This window comes from Falco biarmicus, chromosome 4 (assembly GCF_023638135.1).
Source record: "Falco biarmicus isolate bFalBia1 chromosome 4, bFalBia1.pri, whole genome shotgun sequence".
Taxonomy (NCBI): domain Eukaryota; kingdom Metazoa; phylum Chordata; class Aves; order Falconiformes; family Falconidae; genus Falco; species Falco biarmicus.
In genome coordinates this window covers 76,289,346-76,301,051 of record NC_079291.1, presented here as the reverse complement: position 1 = coordinate 76,301,051, position 11,706 = coordinate 76,289,346, and the positions used below count along the sequence as shown (strand labels likewise).

General features: G+C 52.9%; 1 long non-coding RNA gene across 1 annotated transcript; it reads right to left on the bottom strand.

Moving 5' to 3' along the window:
• Nucleotides 1–645: 645 nt before the first annotated feature.
• On the bottom strand, nucleotides 646–9,689 carry LOC130147787 (uncharacterized). Its single transcript, XR_008821345.1, has 4 exons — nucleotides 8,784–9,689; nucleotides 6,621–6,711; nucleotides 3,986–4,036; nucleotides 646–3,304 (listed from the first exon to the last, which is right to left on the bottom strand). It is a non-coding gene; the product is annotated as an uncharacterized LOC130147787 (long non-coding RNA).
• Between the last annotated feature and the right edge of the window lie 2,017 nt (nucleotides 9,690–11,706).

The window sequence follows — 11,706 nt, the reverse complement described above, 5'->3', positions numbered from 1 at the left end:
AGGTGCTGGAGCATGGCCAGCCTGTACCTGGGTAGAAGGGTCTTCCCATGGAGTGGGACTTGCAGGAGTTGCAGCTGGTGGAGGAGGTCGGAGGTGGCCGATCCTGAGTGCATGGGGGGACAAGCAGAAGCACCCCGTGGTGCCTGAGGGGGACCGGTGGGACCTGTGCAGGATGAGCTGGGGCAGAACAGGCTCCAGCTCTCTCCAGCAAAGCCCCTGGGGGTATTTGGCCAAGTTCATGCCCAGCATGGTGCACCATGCCCGCCCCCCCCCCATTCCTACCCCTGGGCACCGCTGTGTGTGGGGCTTGGGGGACAGCAGGGGGGAGGTCGGACCCAGTGCAACCCAGGACAGTGGCTGAGGTATAGCAACCGCCATGAGCCTGCATGGGGTGGGTGCCTGGCAGTGGGTGCTCACCGCTGTGCTGCAGCACCCAGGGGTGTGGAGGGCTTCCCGTGGCCATGGGCATCGCGTCCGGATGGTCAGCGGGAGCCACCACACCCAGACCCAGATGGTCAGCCGTGGTCGTGTGTGCCCTGTCCTGCTGGTTGGGTGGCCATGGCTGGGCTGCCTCTGGGTGTGTGGAGCAGGGACAGTGCGCGGGGAGGTGAAGAGACGTGCAATGAGGCTCAGCTTGCTGACTGATGCAGGCCTGGAGAGCTCAGTGTTTATTAGTTTTACTCCAAATGGTTTGTACAGCGAACAAACTGACTCTGCTGCACACGCAGACACATGCACCCATTGCTGCAGGCCGACTTGGCAGCTGTTCCAGCATCCCAGAAGCATTACTCAGCCTCGCAGAGCTGGGCTGTACCAAAAGCCCCTTGTCCAACGCTGTCGCGCTGCCTGCCAGGCTCTGCCTGCACCCATGCTGCTGGTGAGATCCTGGGCTGTGCCCCAGCCAGCACCCGCAGCAGTCACCAGCATGTGTCTGCGCAGGCACTGACATCCCTGGGCGGTGTGGGCAAAGGACCTGGTGTGGTCCGAGCCTGCGCAGGGAGCAGCACTCCCCACATATGTGCTCTGCTGTCATGACAGAGACGTCTCTGAGCTCCCACCCTGCAGTTAACAGGACCTTTCCATTTTTATCGCTACTCTACGTTGCGGTGATACTTCTCAACTAGCGAGCACTGCCTCTAAGGCTGCGGCTGCAAAGCAAGTCTAACACATGCTGCCCTCCCGAACCTGGAGACCTTCCTGCTGCCTCTAACAAAGTGCTTTTGGAGCTGCTGACCTGTCCCTTGCAGGCTGAAAGACACCAGGCATTTACTGCTGCATGGACGGGGATGTACCCATCAGGTAGGGTTTTACGGCACCCAGCCAGGAGGTGCTCCCCACCCCTAGGGTCAGATGTAAGGGCCTGGGGAGATGGCAGGGGCAGTGCTAGATGAGCTGCAGCCTCCCCCTCTCCCCTTCCTCTTCTGCAGAGGGGTGGTGGGTGGCTTTGGACACCACCGGTATCCTGCCCAGAAGGACAGCACCACACACAGGGGATGACCCTGACAGCCGCTGGCGCTGGCACGAGAGAACACAATGAATAAAAAAGCATGACTGATCCTGTCCCAGGGGACCCAGGTGATGCTCCCAAGCCCATCAGCCCGGTTCTGGGGGATGCTGTCCCTCCAGGGAGATCTGCTGCCCTACGTAAGAGCGTGGCCCTTACCCATCCTTCCTGCTGAACCCCCCCCCGCCCTCCAGGAGCTCCTGTCCTGGCACCTCTCGAGGGTGAGCGGTTATTGTCTGCCTGAAGGCTATTTTCAGCATCTTTATGCTTCTCACCTGCATCCACTTTAGATGAAATCCTGAGGAAATGCTTACTATTCATCCACTTCAACTTTCTTCCTTCCCCAGTTGCTGCCTATAAAGGTCATGAATTAAGAGATCTGCTGAGAGTTGTTTTGTTTTTCTTTTCTCAGCAGGCTACATTAGTGGATGCTGTGCTTCCCATGGGGTCTCACTGGCACGTGTCCTAGTGAAAGGATGGTGGGAGTGGAGCAGTTAGAAACTGCTCCTTTGTGCACCTTTCTGCCAGCCCAGCAGCAGGGATGTTTCACTGGCAGTGTGCCAGCCCAGCCGTGGCGGGGGTTTCTCGCCTCCCACCCACCTGTGCTAAGGGTAAGGCTCTCCCCAGGACTTGCAACTCAGCCTAGAAAAGCCAAGGAGATCTAGAGGTCAAAGCAGAGACTACTGCCTCCAAGTCTATCCTGGAGGAGTGTCTCCTCCCTCCTTCAGGTCACGGCACAAAGACAAAAAGCCCGAGGATCCCAGACACTGCAGATCCAGGCTGACGAAGCTGGAGTGCTTAGGGGACAGCCCTTACATCGCAAAAAACGGGACTGAAAAAGCCACGCGACGGGGTTGAGCAGGGGTTAGCAGGCTAGATGGGATGAATCGGCAGCCCTGCACATTTCTACCAGCTGTACTGGCTCTTCTCCTCCTCTGAGCCTCTTCTGCCACTGCCTCCCAGTGTCACCAGCCACATCCAACTCCTCTGGCTTCCAGGTGCTGTCATGTGCAAACAGGCTCTGAAAAGCCACTGAACAGGGGAAAAAAGCTCTAAAGAAGGATGTGCACCAGTGCTCAGCCCCAGGACTCTCTGGTTTTGCTCTCAATTCACTGACATGAGCTGAAGCCACAGGTGACAGCGTTGGGCTGGCCCTCGATAGTGGGATGCACGTCCAGCCCCCTGGTTCCACTGGTGTTTCTACAAACCCTGTCTCCCCTGAGTCAGAAGGGTCAAGCCAGGCACCTGCCAGCTGTAAATGCCAGCAGTCCTCAGGTCGTGGGACAGCTCTGGATTCTGCGTGGCCTGAGACAGGCAGCTACTGCGCTGATGTGCTCAGGGAGGCTGGCCAGGTCAGACAGGTTGCTGTTTCTTGAGGTGCTGCCTTCTCTTTTTAGGCATTGCCTTTTCTCTCAGTGCCGTGTGGTGCTGACCAGGGCCACCAGCTTGGTGGGAAGCTATGGCTGCTGAGAGGAGCAGGGAAGGGCTTGCTGTGAAGCAGTTTGTCTTCAGCCAGTGGATGTCTGGTTAGATGAAGACTGCAGCTGTACAAACAAGATGGGGTACTTATTCTCAAGAAACAGCAAATGTACCTGGCCTGGCCTCAACACAGGGAAAGCTTCTTGCCTTAGCCACAACAGACCTGCAACATCAAGCGTTCCCCTCACCCAGGTATGCCCCTAAAGATCCCCTGATCCCATCCCACCCCACCAAACCCCTTGGTTCACTCCAGATCTCCTCCGGGAAGGCTGCGATGACACTAGTTCTGCAAGCTGCCGCCACACACTGTGGAAGCTGGAGCTGTTGGGGAACAGAAAGGAAAAGGGAATGAGACCTGGCTGAAGATCATAGGAGTGGGATGTAGACTAGAGGCTCTGTGAGGAGGAGGAGCAGGAGTAAGCACTGACAGGCCATGCCCGGGTAGGAAGGCAAGCATCTGCTCAGGGCCAGCTTCACTTCAAGGCAGATGACAATAATGGTGGCAAAGACCATTTCTCGATTGCTGGTTCAAGTGGCTCTCAGGCAACACTTCTGCCCGCTCTGCATTTCTTGCAGAGGTCCTGGCCGTGTCTGGGCAGTGCGGAGAGAGTCTCAAACTGGTGAACAGATCATACCCCTGGAAACCACAGAAACACAAGGCTGCGGCAGGAACCTGCAGTGGTGTGGCAATGCAGGCAGATGGCTTCAACCCTCAGTCCTCCCCTCTGGCAGCATCCAGGCAGGGATGGGCCAGGCAGAAGGAGACGTGCAATGGGACTCCCAGCCCACCAGGACTTCTGGTGCAATACAAAGCACAACCTGAGGTTCAGGACATCAGTCCAGCCTTTGTGCTTTGCAATTTCTTGATCCACAGCCCCGGTGGATAGACAGGACAGCCACACATACTGCCTGTAGGTTGGTGTCATGAGCTGTGGCCACCTAAACCTTTCAGCCTGATGGAGCTATATAAAATGGGTGGCGAGTGATGGGGGGGACACTTACCAGCTACTGCTCTAAGTAGTATCGGTCTCAGGCTGAACGGCTCTTTCAGGCCTGCAAGAAAAGAACAAAGCTGAAACACGCAGGCAGTCAGTGGGGGGACAACAACCGCATCTTGAAGCAAGAGGAGAACTAAACAGCGGCAGCACCCTTGGAGGGAAGGACACTTTCACCAGGGTACAGCAGTGGTTCTCAGCCCAGTGCTTGCAGATGGGTCCTGCTGATGCTGCTCACGGGCTGCGGGCGCAGCAGTTCCGACCAAGGTCACTGGTGAGAGCGGAGCAGCACTGGTCAGCTCAGTTGCAGAGCTCTTTACACACTTACAGCTGCAGCCCAAATGCTCATCTTCTTTGTGCTCGTGCAAAGCCCACATGACTTCAGTGCCCCAAGCTGGGCTTTACACCAGAATGAGCTGTGACAAAGTACAGATGAGCAAACCAGCAGGCACAGCAGATCAGGTTGTCAAAGACCCTTCCAGCATGCAGGGGCCTGGTGCCCACTCTTGAGGAGCATCCCAGCTATGAAAAGCTGACACTGTTTGTCCAGTGAGTGCTTGAATGTTTGCATATACTTGAAAGGGGAATGAAACATGCATGTAACTCTTGACGCCGGGAAGCACGAGAAGTTCTTGCTTTCAGCTACATGCAACCCTGACAGAAAAGGGCATCTTTTTCCCTGCTCATCAGGTCCTGGGAGATGGACTCTCTGAATCCACTTCCCTTCTCAATTATGTCCTCAAGGCAAAAAGGGGAAGCTGCCTGACCATCTCCCTTGTCCTGGACACCAGCTGAGCATCTCCACATGGAGTGACAGGGCCAAGCCCTTGCTCCCTGCTGAGACCCAGCCCTGTGACCAGGACATGGCTTTGCCAGCAGCAACGCTCTGGGGAAGTGGGTCCCACCAAGCTGCCTTCCCCACGACACGGTGGACGGTGGCTGACATGATTAACCAGGGTCCCACACCTACGAGGCATGAACATCCCTCCTCCCTGCTCCCCATCTTCCTCTGAAACTGACTCTGCACTGCTGCAGCTGCTGAGGAAAAGGCTCTAATTATAAACCAGCAGATGCTTTGCCTGTCTAAGGAAGGTTATTTCAGCTGCCGATATAACCTGATGCTTAGGGACCCTCGGTCAGCTCTAAATTGCCATGACAGAGCATTTGGCATGACCTACCCTGCAGAGCCAAAGCAAGGTTAAACCATGTCATTACATACACACACCACACAGACAATGTACGCTCTGCATGACCTTATAGATTGCATACAGCTAATGCATCACAAATGCCCCTATAGGGAATACCTAACAGTAAGCGTGCATATGTCAACTGTCTTCAACCACGCTTATTTCATGAAACCAGCACAAGTGCTTAACGTGTGCTGAAGAAGGTGGAGCTGGGCAGAGGATATTCTATGTAAATACATACATACAATCTATATACGCACATACATTCGTCCATACACTGTGCATTATGCCTGACAAAGAGCACTACTACAAGGTGCAAAACCAAGCTCCCCCAAGCCACAGATTATAGGACTACTCTAAGCATTGACCACTGAAAGGGAAAAGAAATAAAATCACAAGCAGGTGCTTTTCAATGGCTGAATAACATAAAAAGAAAGCCACTCCATTTTTTTTTCTTTTTTTTTCCTTTTTTTCTTCTTTTTTTTTTCTTTTTTCTTCTTTTTTTTTTTAATAAAGCCCATATCCCTCTTGCTCTCCTCCTGTGCCTCAAGCGGCTAGAAGCTGGACAGCCTAGCTGTAGGAGCCCACACTGAATTTCCATAGGTGCCATTTCTCCCTTTCCTGTCATTTAGGTCACGGCAAACCTCAGAGCTGGACTCAGCCCGCTGTAACACGGCCGTTCAGCTCTCGTCCATCAGCATGGCTTATTCTGAGGTCCCCACCTGCAGCGAAGTGGCTCAGCAACCAATATAAACCCTTTCCCCTGTGCCTCAAAGGTGCGGCCCCCAGCGCCCCGCATGGTGACTGAGGACAGCTCAGACAACGCAAGCCCAGGCTGCGGTGTTGCCTCCAGGTCCCACCTGGCATGGCCGTGCAGCCCACCAGGATGCTGGCCAGGCTCTGGGCTCTGTCAAGGGCTCAGCTGCCACCCAGGCACCCCGTGCTGGGAAAGGCCTCTCCAGTTCCTCAGACGTTCCCAAGACAAGACACTGTCCCATCCCCCAGACACTCAACACACACCGGGTGAATGATGGAAGCCAAGCAGGGCTTTTGCTGACATGCCAGCCAATTCAGGCCGCTCATGAGACACTCTCTTCACTGGCTGATGCCAAGGAAGAACATGGTGCCACCTCTTCCTCAGCTCTTGGCTCACATGGCCAGAGCTCCTGCCCCACATTGACAGGGGAAAGTATCCCAGAACTGTATCGTGTTCCTCCACATCCCCCCGCTTCACAACCTGACCCATCCCCAGCCCACTCCTGCCCCAGGGCCACCACACACCTCCCACAGGGAGCCACCAGCGCCATGAGGAGCTGCCAATAGTTGTTCTCTCACCCCACCCCAGAAAGGACATGGTTGAGCTTAGCAGAAAGAGAGTCCAGAAGAGCAGGAAAAGAAGGAAGAGGCAAGGAGAGCTACAGCCAAAACAAGATGCCCATGGAGAACTGTCTTTACCGGTAGCCCTCACGGTATCTCCTGGAAGCAGTCGGGTGCTGTCTTCTTCTCACATACAGATCTGTGTCTACCGTCTCCTGAACCGCTTGCTCTGGAAGCAGGACAAAGAAAGATACAGCTCTGTAGATAAGCTCCTCGCAGCTGTCAGCAAGCCCTGCAGGAGACTGCCTGGTCATAGCTGCCGGTGGGGGCCGAGCGTGGTGGGCGGTCAGGGATGGCACCCCTGAGACTGGATCTCATGTGGTGGCCCAGGAAACCTGTCCTGCAGCCCTCTCGCTTTCCTCAGCTCAACAGGCCTTTGTCGTCTCAAGCTCAATTAAACTTTTTTAATTTGGTGCCTTTTTTTGGGTGGTGCGTTTGGAAACCCAGCACAGTGACATCCTGAAGATGACAACTGCTGCGTGGTGCAGGAGATCATTGCTTCTGCGTTCTCCAGGACTCAAGAGGGACCTCTCAACCCGGGTCATACCTGGCCCTGCACAACCAGTACCAGGCAGGCACTGGCTCCCAGCACAGCCACAGCCCTTGCGTGCACACAGAAACAATGGTCTCCAAATGACTTCATGGACATCCTTCTGGCCTCCTTCTCCTCCATGCTGGCCAACAAGGCTGACCTGGCATCACATAAAGGTAGCGCATTCTCTTTCAATGCCTGAAGCCACCCGTCCTGTTTTCCTAGGAAGCACATCACCTGCTGCATGTCTCACACAGGTTCAGACAGCCCAGAAGAGCCGAATGGCCAAACCCAAAATCACTCCCCGTTTGGAGAATCGCCATCAGCTCATTGCTGTTCAGCCTCTTCCTTGCCAGCTGGTGCAGCTGAAAGCCTGGCCTTGTGCTTGGTGTCGCATGGTCTATTGTGAACCAGTACACATACTTATTATGTTAAATTTGTGTGCGTATTTAGCATAATAAGGAGGTTTATAAATAAGTTGTGGTTTCCAAACATAAATCTGCAGGGACTGCAGAACGAGGAAGTGGGTAAAGCAGCTTCACCTGCACATGGTAAACCAGAGGAAACTAAAATCAGGAGGGCTTCCTTCCCTTCAGCACACACAATACTAAGTGGCTGTAGAGCTGGTCAAATCAAATTTGGGCAACAGAAGATTTCTTGTGAAACAAAGCATGGATTTTATGATTTCTTTTTTGGTCAAAAATGCTCGTTAGGGGTGTGGATAGAAGCAATAAGTTTCCAAAAGCTGCCATCAAGGGTAATTGCTAGTGACGTTTTGTGGAGGGCAGTTTTGAAACCCACTGGCTGTGGAAGGGCTGGGATGGGCACGGCCCCCCTTCACTCTCGCCCATTTAACCATTAAACTCTCATTTATTTAACCGGCTCTGTCCGCTAACAACACACATCCCGGGCTCACTGCCTTCACAGGGCAGAGGGGTCAGTTTGTAAGGGGTGAACACAAAATCTGATTTTGAAGCCAATGACATATTTGCAAATCAGGCGGAGAGGGAAAAGCTTCGGGCAGGGTTTCAGCGCTGGGCTCTGCAGCCAGGCAGAGCACGGCACCAGAGCGCAACTCGAGTCGGAGCCCATGGAGCGGGCTGGCCAGGGGGACACTGCTGGGAGGAAAGGGAAAGCGAGACCAAGAGTATCCAGATCTTCACTCCCATCGGCTGCCTTCGGAGTCCCTGGTGGTGGTGGGTCAGGGCAAGGACCATACTCTTTTCCTTTTGTATGTGACCTCAGGCGCAGCCGGAGAGCATCCTCCAGAGCACGCTGGGCGCAGAGCCATGCTTCCCCAGGATTACCTGCTAGGCCAGCGGGAGCATCTTCTGCTGACTGACGCTATTTTCAGGGCTCTGTAGGCATAGCCACAGCGTTTAGGAGAACAGTCTCTGGGCCCATACCCTCATGGAACCAATGCCCAAAGACAGCTCTTGGCTTGGTTTCCCTGTAAGTTTGCTTTCCTTCAAAAACAAGCTGCAGGGAAATGCCCACTTGCCTAGCAGATAACACACAGTGCTCACAGCTGGACTCTGGGTGCTAACTAAGAAGGAACTTGAATATTTGGCTGGGTGTAGAGATATTCATGCATGAGATAGCAAAGCCAGGAGTGTTTCCCCCGTCACTCCTGGTTAAAGTGGCAAAAGCAAACATCTGCACAGGAGGAGATTTCTCTAGCCATAATCTCACAGTTTGGCCCAACTCACCAATCTCTTCCACAATATTCTCAGTGCTTCCAGGAGGAGTGGTTTTCTCCTGTTCAGAAACAAAACAAAACAAACAAAAAGAGTGACAACCTCAGGTGGGTGCCCCCTTGACCTGCCCTTTTGCTCTGAGAGAGGAATAGGAAGTGCTGGGGCTTTCCTGGTTATCGCTGGGATTAACACCATGAACACCATGGGGACAGAACTGCTGCCATCCTGCTCTCAACACCAGCACCTGCTGTCTTCAGCCACTCCACCCAGCAAAGCGGTGTCCATCCCATCCAGTGCAAGTCCTTCAGTTATGCTGCTATGCAATCATCTGAACAGCTAAGTCCTTCTTCTCGGGGTTTTGTTGTTTGTTTGTTTTCTTAAAAAAGCAACATTCAGATCACCGCAAATTAGCGCAGTTTGCTCCAGTTTCGGAAAAAGAGCAAGAACAGCTGCTGTTCAGCCTTCTGAAAAACACCGCTAACGTGACTGACGTGCACACAGAGAAACGACGAAAAAAATGCTGCCCCCAAACCTGCAAATGCTTGAAGTTATTATGACTGATACATTTAGAGTAAGCAAATACCAGAGATTGGCATATACAAAAGGTTTAAACCCTAATGGTACACAGCCATTGGCACTGCAAACCCCATCACACACTTGCTATCCCCCTGCAGCTGCACCCATCAGGACTGCCCGCAGACACGTCCAGGTCTTCAGGAGCTGGATCTCACCCTCCTGCACCAGAAGAAAGGACCCAGGAATGCGCTCGCTCTGCTCCCTTGGACCTGTAATGCCAGACGAGGCTTTCCTAATTCCAGCTGAATGATGCACGCAAATATCTCAAAATATCATATGTAGTTTTCTAATCTATCGACTCAGCAACGATAGTGCATATAGAAAAAGATGAATTAGGAAATTAAATGGAGTGAAATGATGCTCTGAGTTTCCTTAGGGGTTCACAGAGTTTATCTGTGGAAACACTGACTACATTGATCCCACAGGTGCTGGAGCATTTGGTCCTTTGTTATTTAGGATAACAAAGGAAATCACATAACAGAATCCAAGTGGCATTTGTTTTTAAATATTAAGAAAAAAATAAAATTCAGAGAGTAAAAAAATTAAGAAGCTTTAAAAAATACAGAAGAACCCCTTGTTTTACAGGCATAAGGAGAAAGTAACAAAACTGATTATTTCATTCAAGTGCAAGCTATCACTTTTAGTCCTGTGCACATCAAGTACGTGCTGCTGGTGTCGTTTGTGCCCTCTGCTGTCGGCAGCGTCTCCCTGTGACTCCTCTCCCATGAGTTTGGTGTGTTCACTGTCCTTTCCCTGCTCACCCCAGGATCCAGCTCGGAAAGTCTCAGGCCTTGGGTAGAAAGAAGCTGAAAGCAGTGCAGAAATCCTATTTTAATTGATCACAAAATCTCTTCTGGGCTTTCCACCACTTCTTGCATCTTCTGTACTTACCCTGCTTATGCCCTAAATGAATAGGACTTAAGGAGTAGAGCTGTGTAGGAGCAAGGGAGATGCAAGCAGTTGGGAGCAGTTTGCAGGTCCACTGGCTGGAGCCAGCCCACCCCCTGGCTTTGCTCACTCTCAGTGACCGCAGGTAGGTCCTGCACTCTGTCGACGGAACCGTGCACCAGAGCTACAAAACTGGGGACACAAGTGACTTCTGAGTTCCCCTGCTAGCATTTCATGTTAAGGTTGTTTTAGACTGTTTTCCTAGCCTGTGGATTATACTGACTGGGCTGCGAGTCCAGCTGCCTGGGTGCTGATGCTGCTAACAGCTGGTTTGCATTTCTATGAGTTTCCGGGAGCAGGTACCCCTTGGGGTCACTCCCAGTGTGAACCTCTCTGAACTCAGAGGCGTCAATCTGCTTCTTTTGTCTCCAAGCACAGCTGTGGCTTACTAGGTTTCCTTGGATGTGAGCTGCTGCAAGGATTTGTGTTTCTTACTCAAATGACAAGCCCGAGCAGCTGAACAGGACCTGACCTTTGAGCTGAGAAAACTCCTGTTCAATGTGCAGACCTCCCTGAGGGCAGGACTTGCTGTGGCCTGGCTAGGTGGGCTCTTTGCTAAGCACTGCCTGCCCTCCAGAGGTGTCTTTGAACTTCATCACCCATCCAAGAGCTTTAAACAATCCAAAGAGACCATCCGAGCCACCCAGTGGAAAGGTTGGCTCACCTGGGTTTCACTACTGCCCTCCAGCAGCCAAGACCTGATGTTCTTCTAGTAGGCTACAGCTGATCGGTGAGAGGGAACAACCGAACAAAAGGAATGGAAAAATTCAGCACAGATGGGAAAAATGTCTCAAATTAGCTCCCCAGGCTGCATTTCAGAAGCCTTCCTTCTGGCAAAGGTGCGCTGTGACATTAACTTGACCTCTGTGGTTTAAAGACTGCCAGTGACTCCTGCTCTGTTGGGATATCTGAACAGGTCACACTGGCATGGTCCTGCATTCCTGCGGGGGCCTGACTGTAACTCAACACGGCCCGGGTCAGGCAGTCCATATACTGTAGCAACCCGCCTTCGGGAGCAGGAGCCCAAGACCCCTGGCTCCAACTGGGAGGCTGTGCGCTGCAGGAATGCCATTTGGAGAGGGCAGGTGGCAGTGGCATGCGAGGGCGACCCTCCAGCAATGACGGGTTTCAAACAACAGACAGGTTTTCCAAGGCTTTTCCAAGCAAGAGCTGTGGGTTTTCTGGGAACACTACTGGTGAAGCCAGAAGTTGAACAAGAGCAGTCGGGAAGAGCGGAGCAGAGGGTCTGACACGCTGGTGGTGTCGAACTCAAAATGGCCTGCCCCCCCCCCGGTGCAAACAGTTTAAAGGAGAACCACAGCCATACCTGCTGTCAGGTGAGCACACACAGGATTAACACTTCCCTTGCACTCAGCAGGGTATAACAAAGTAGGATTTATGTACCTATAGC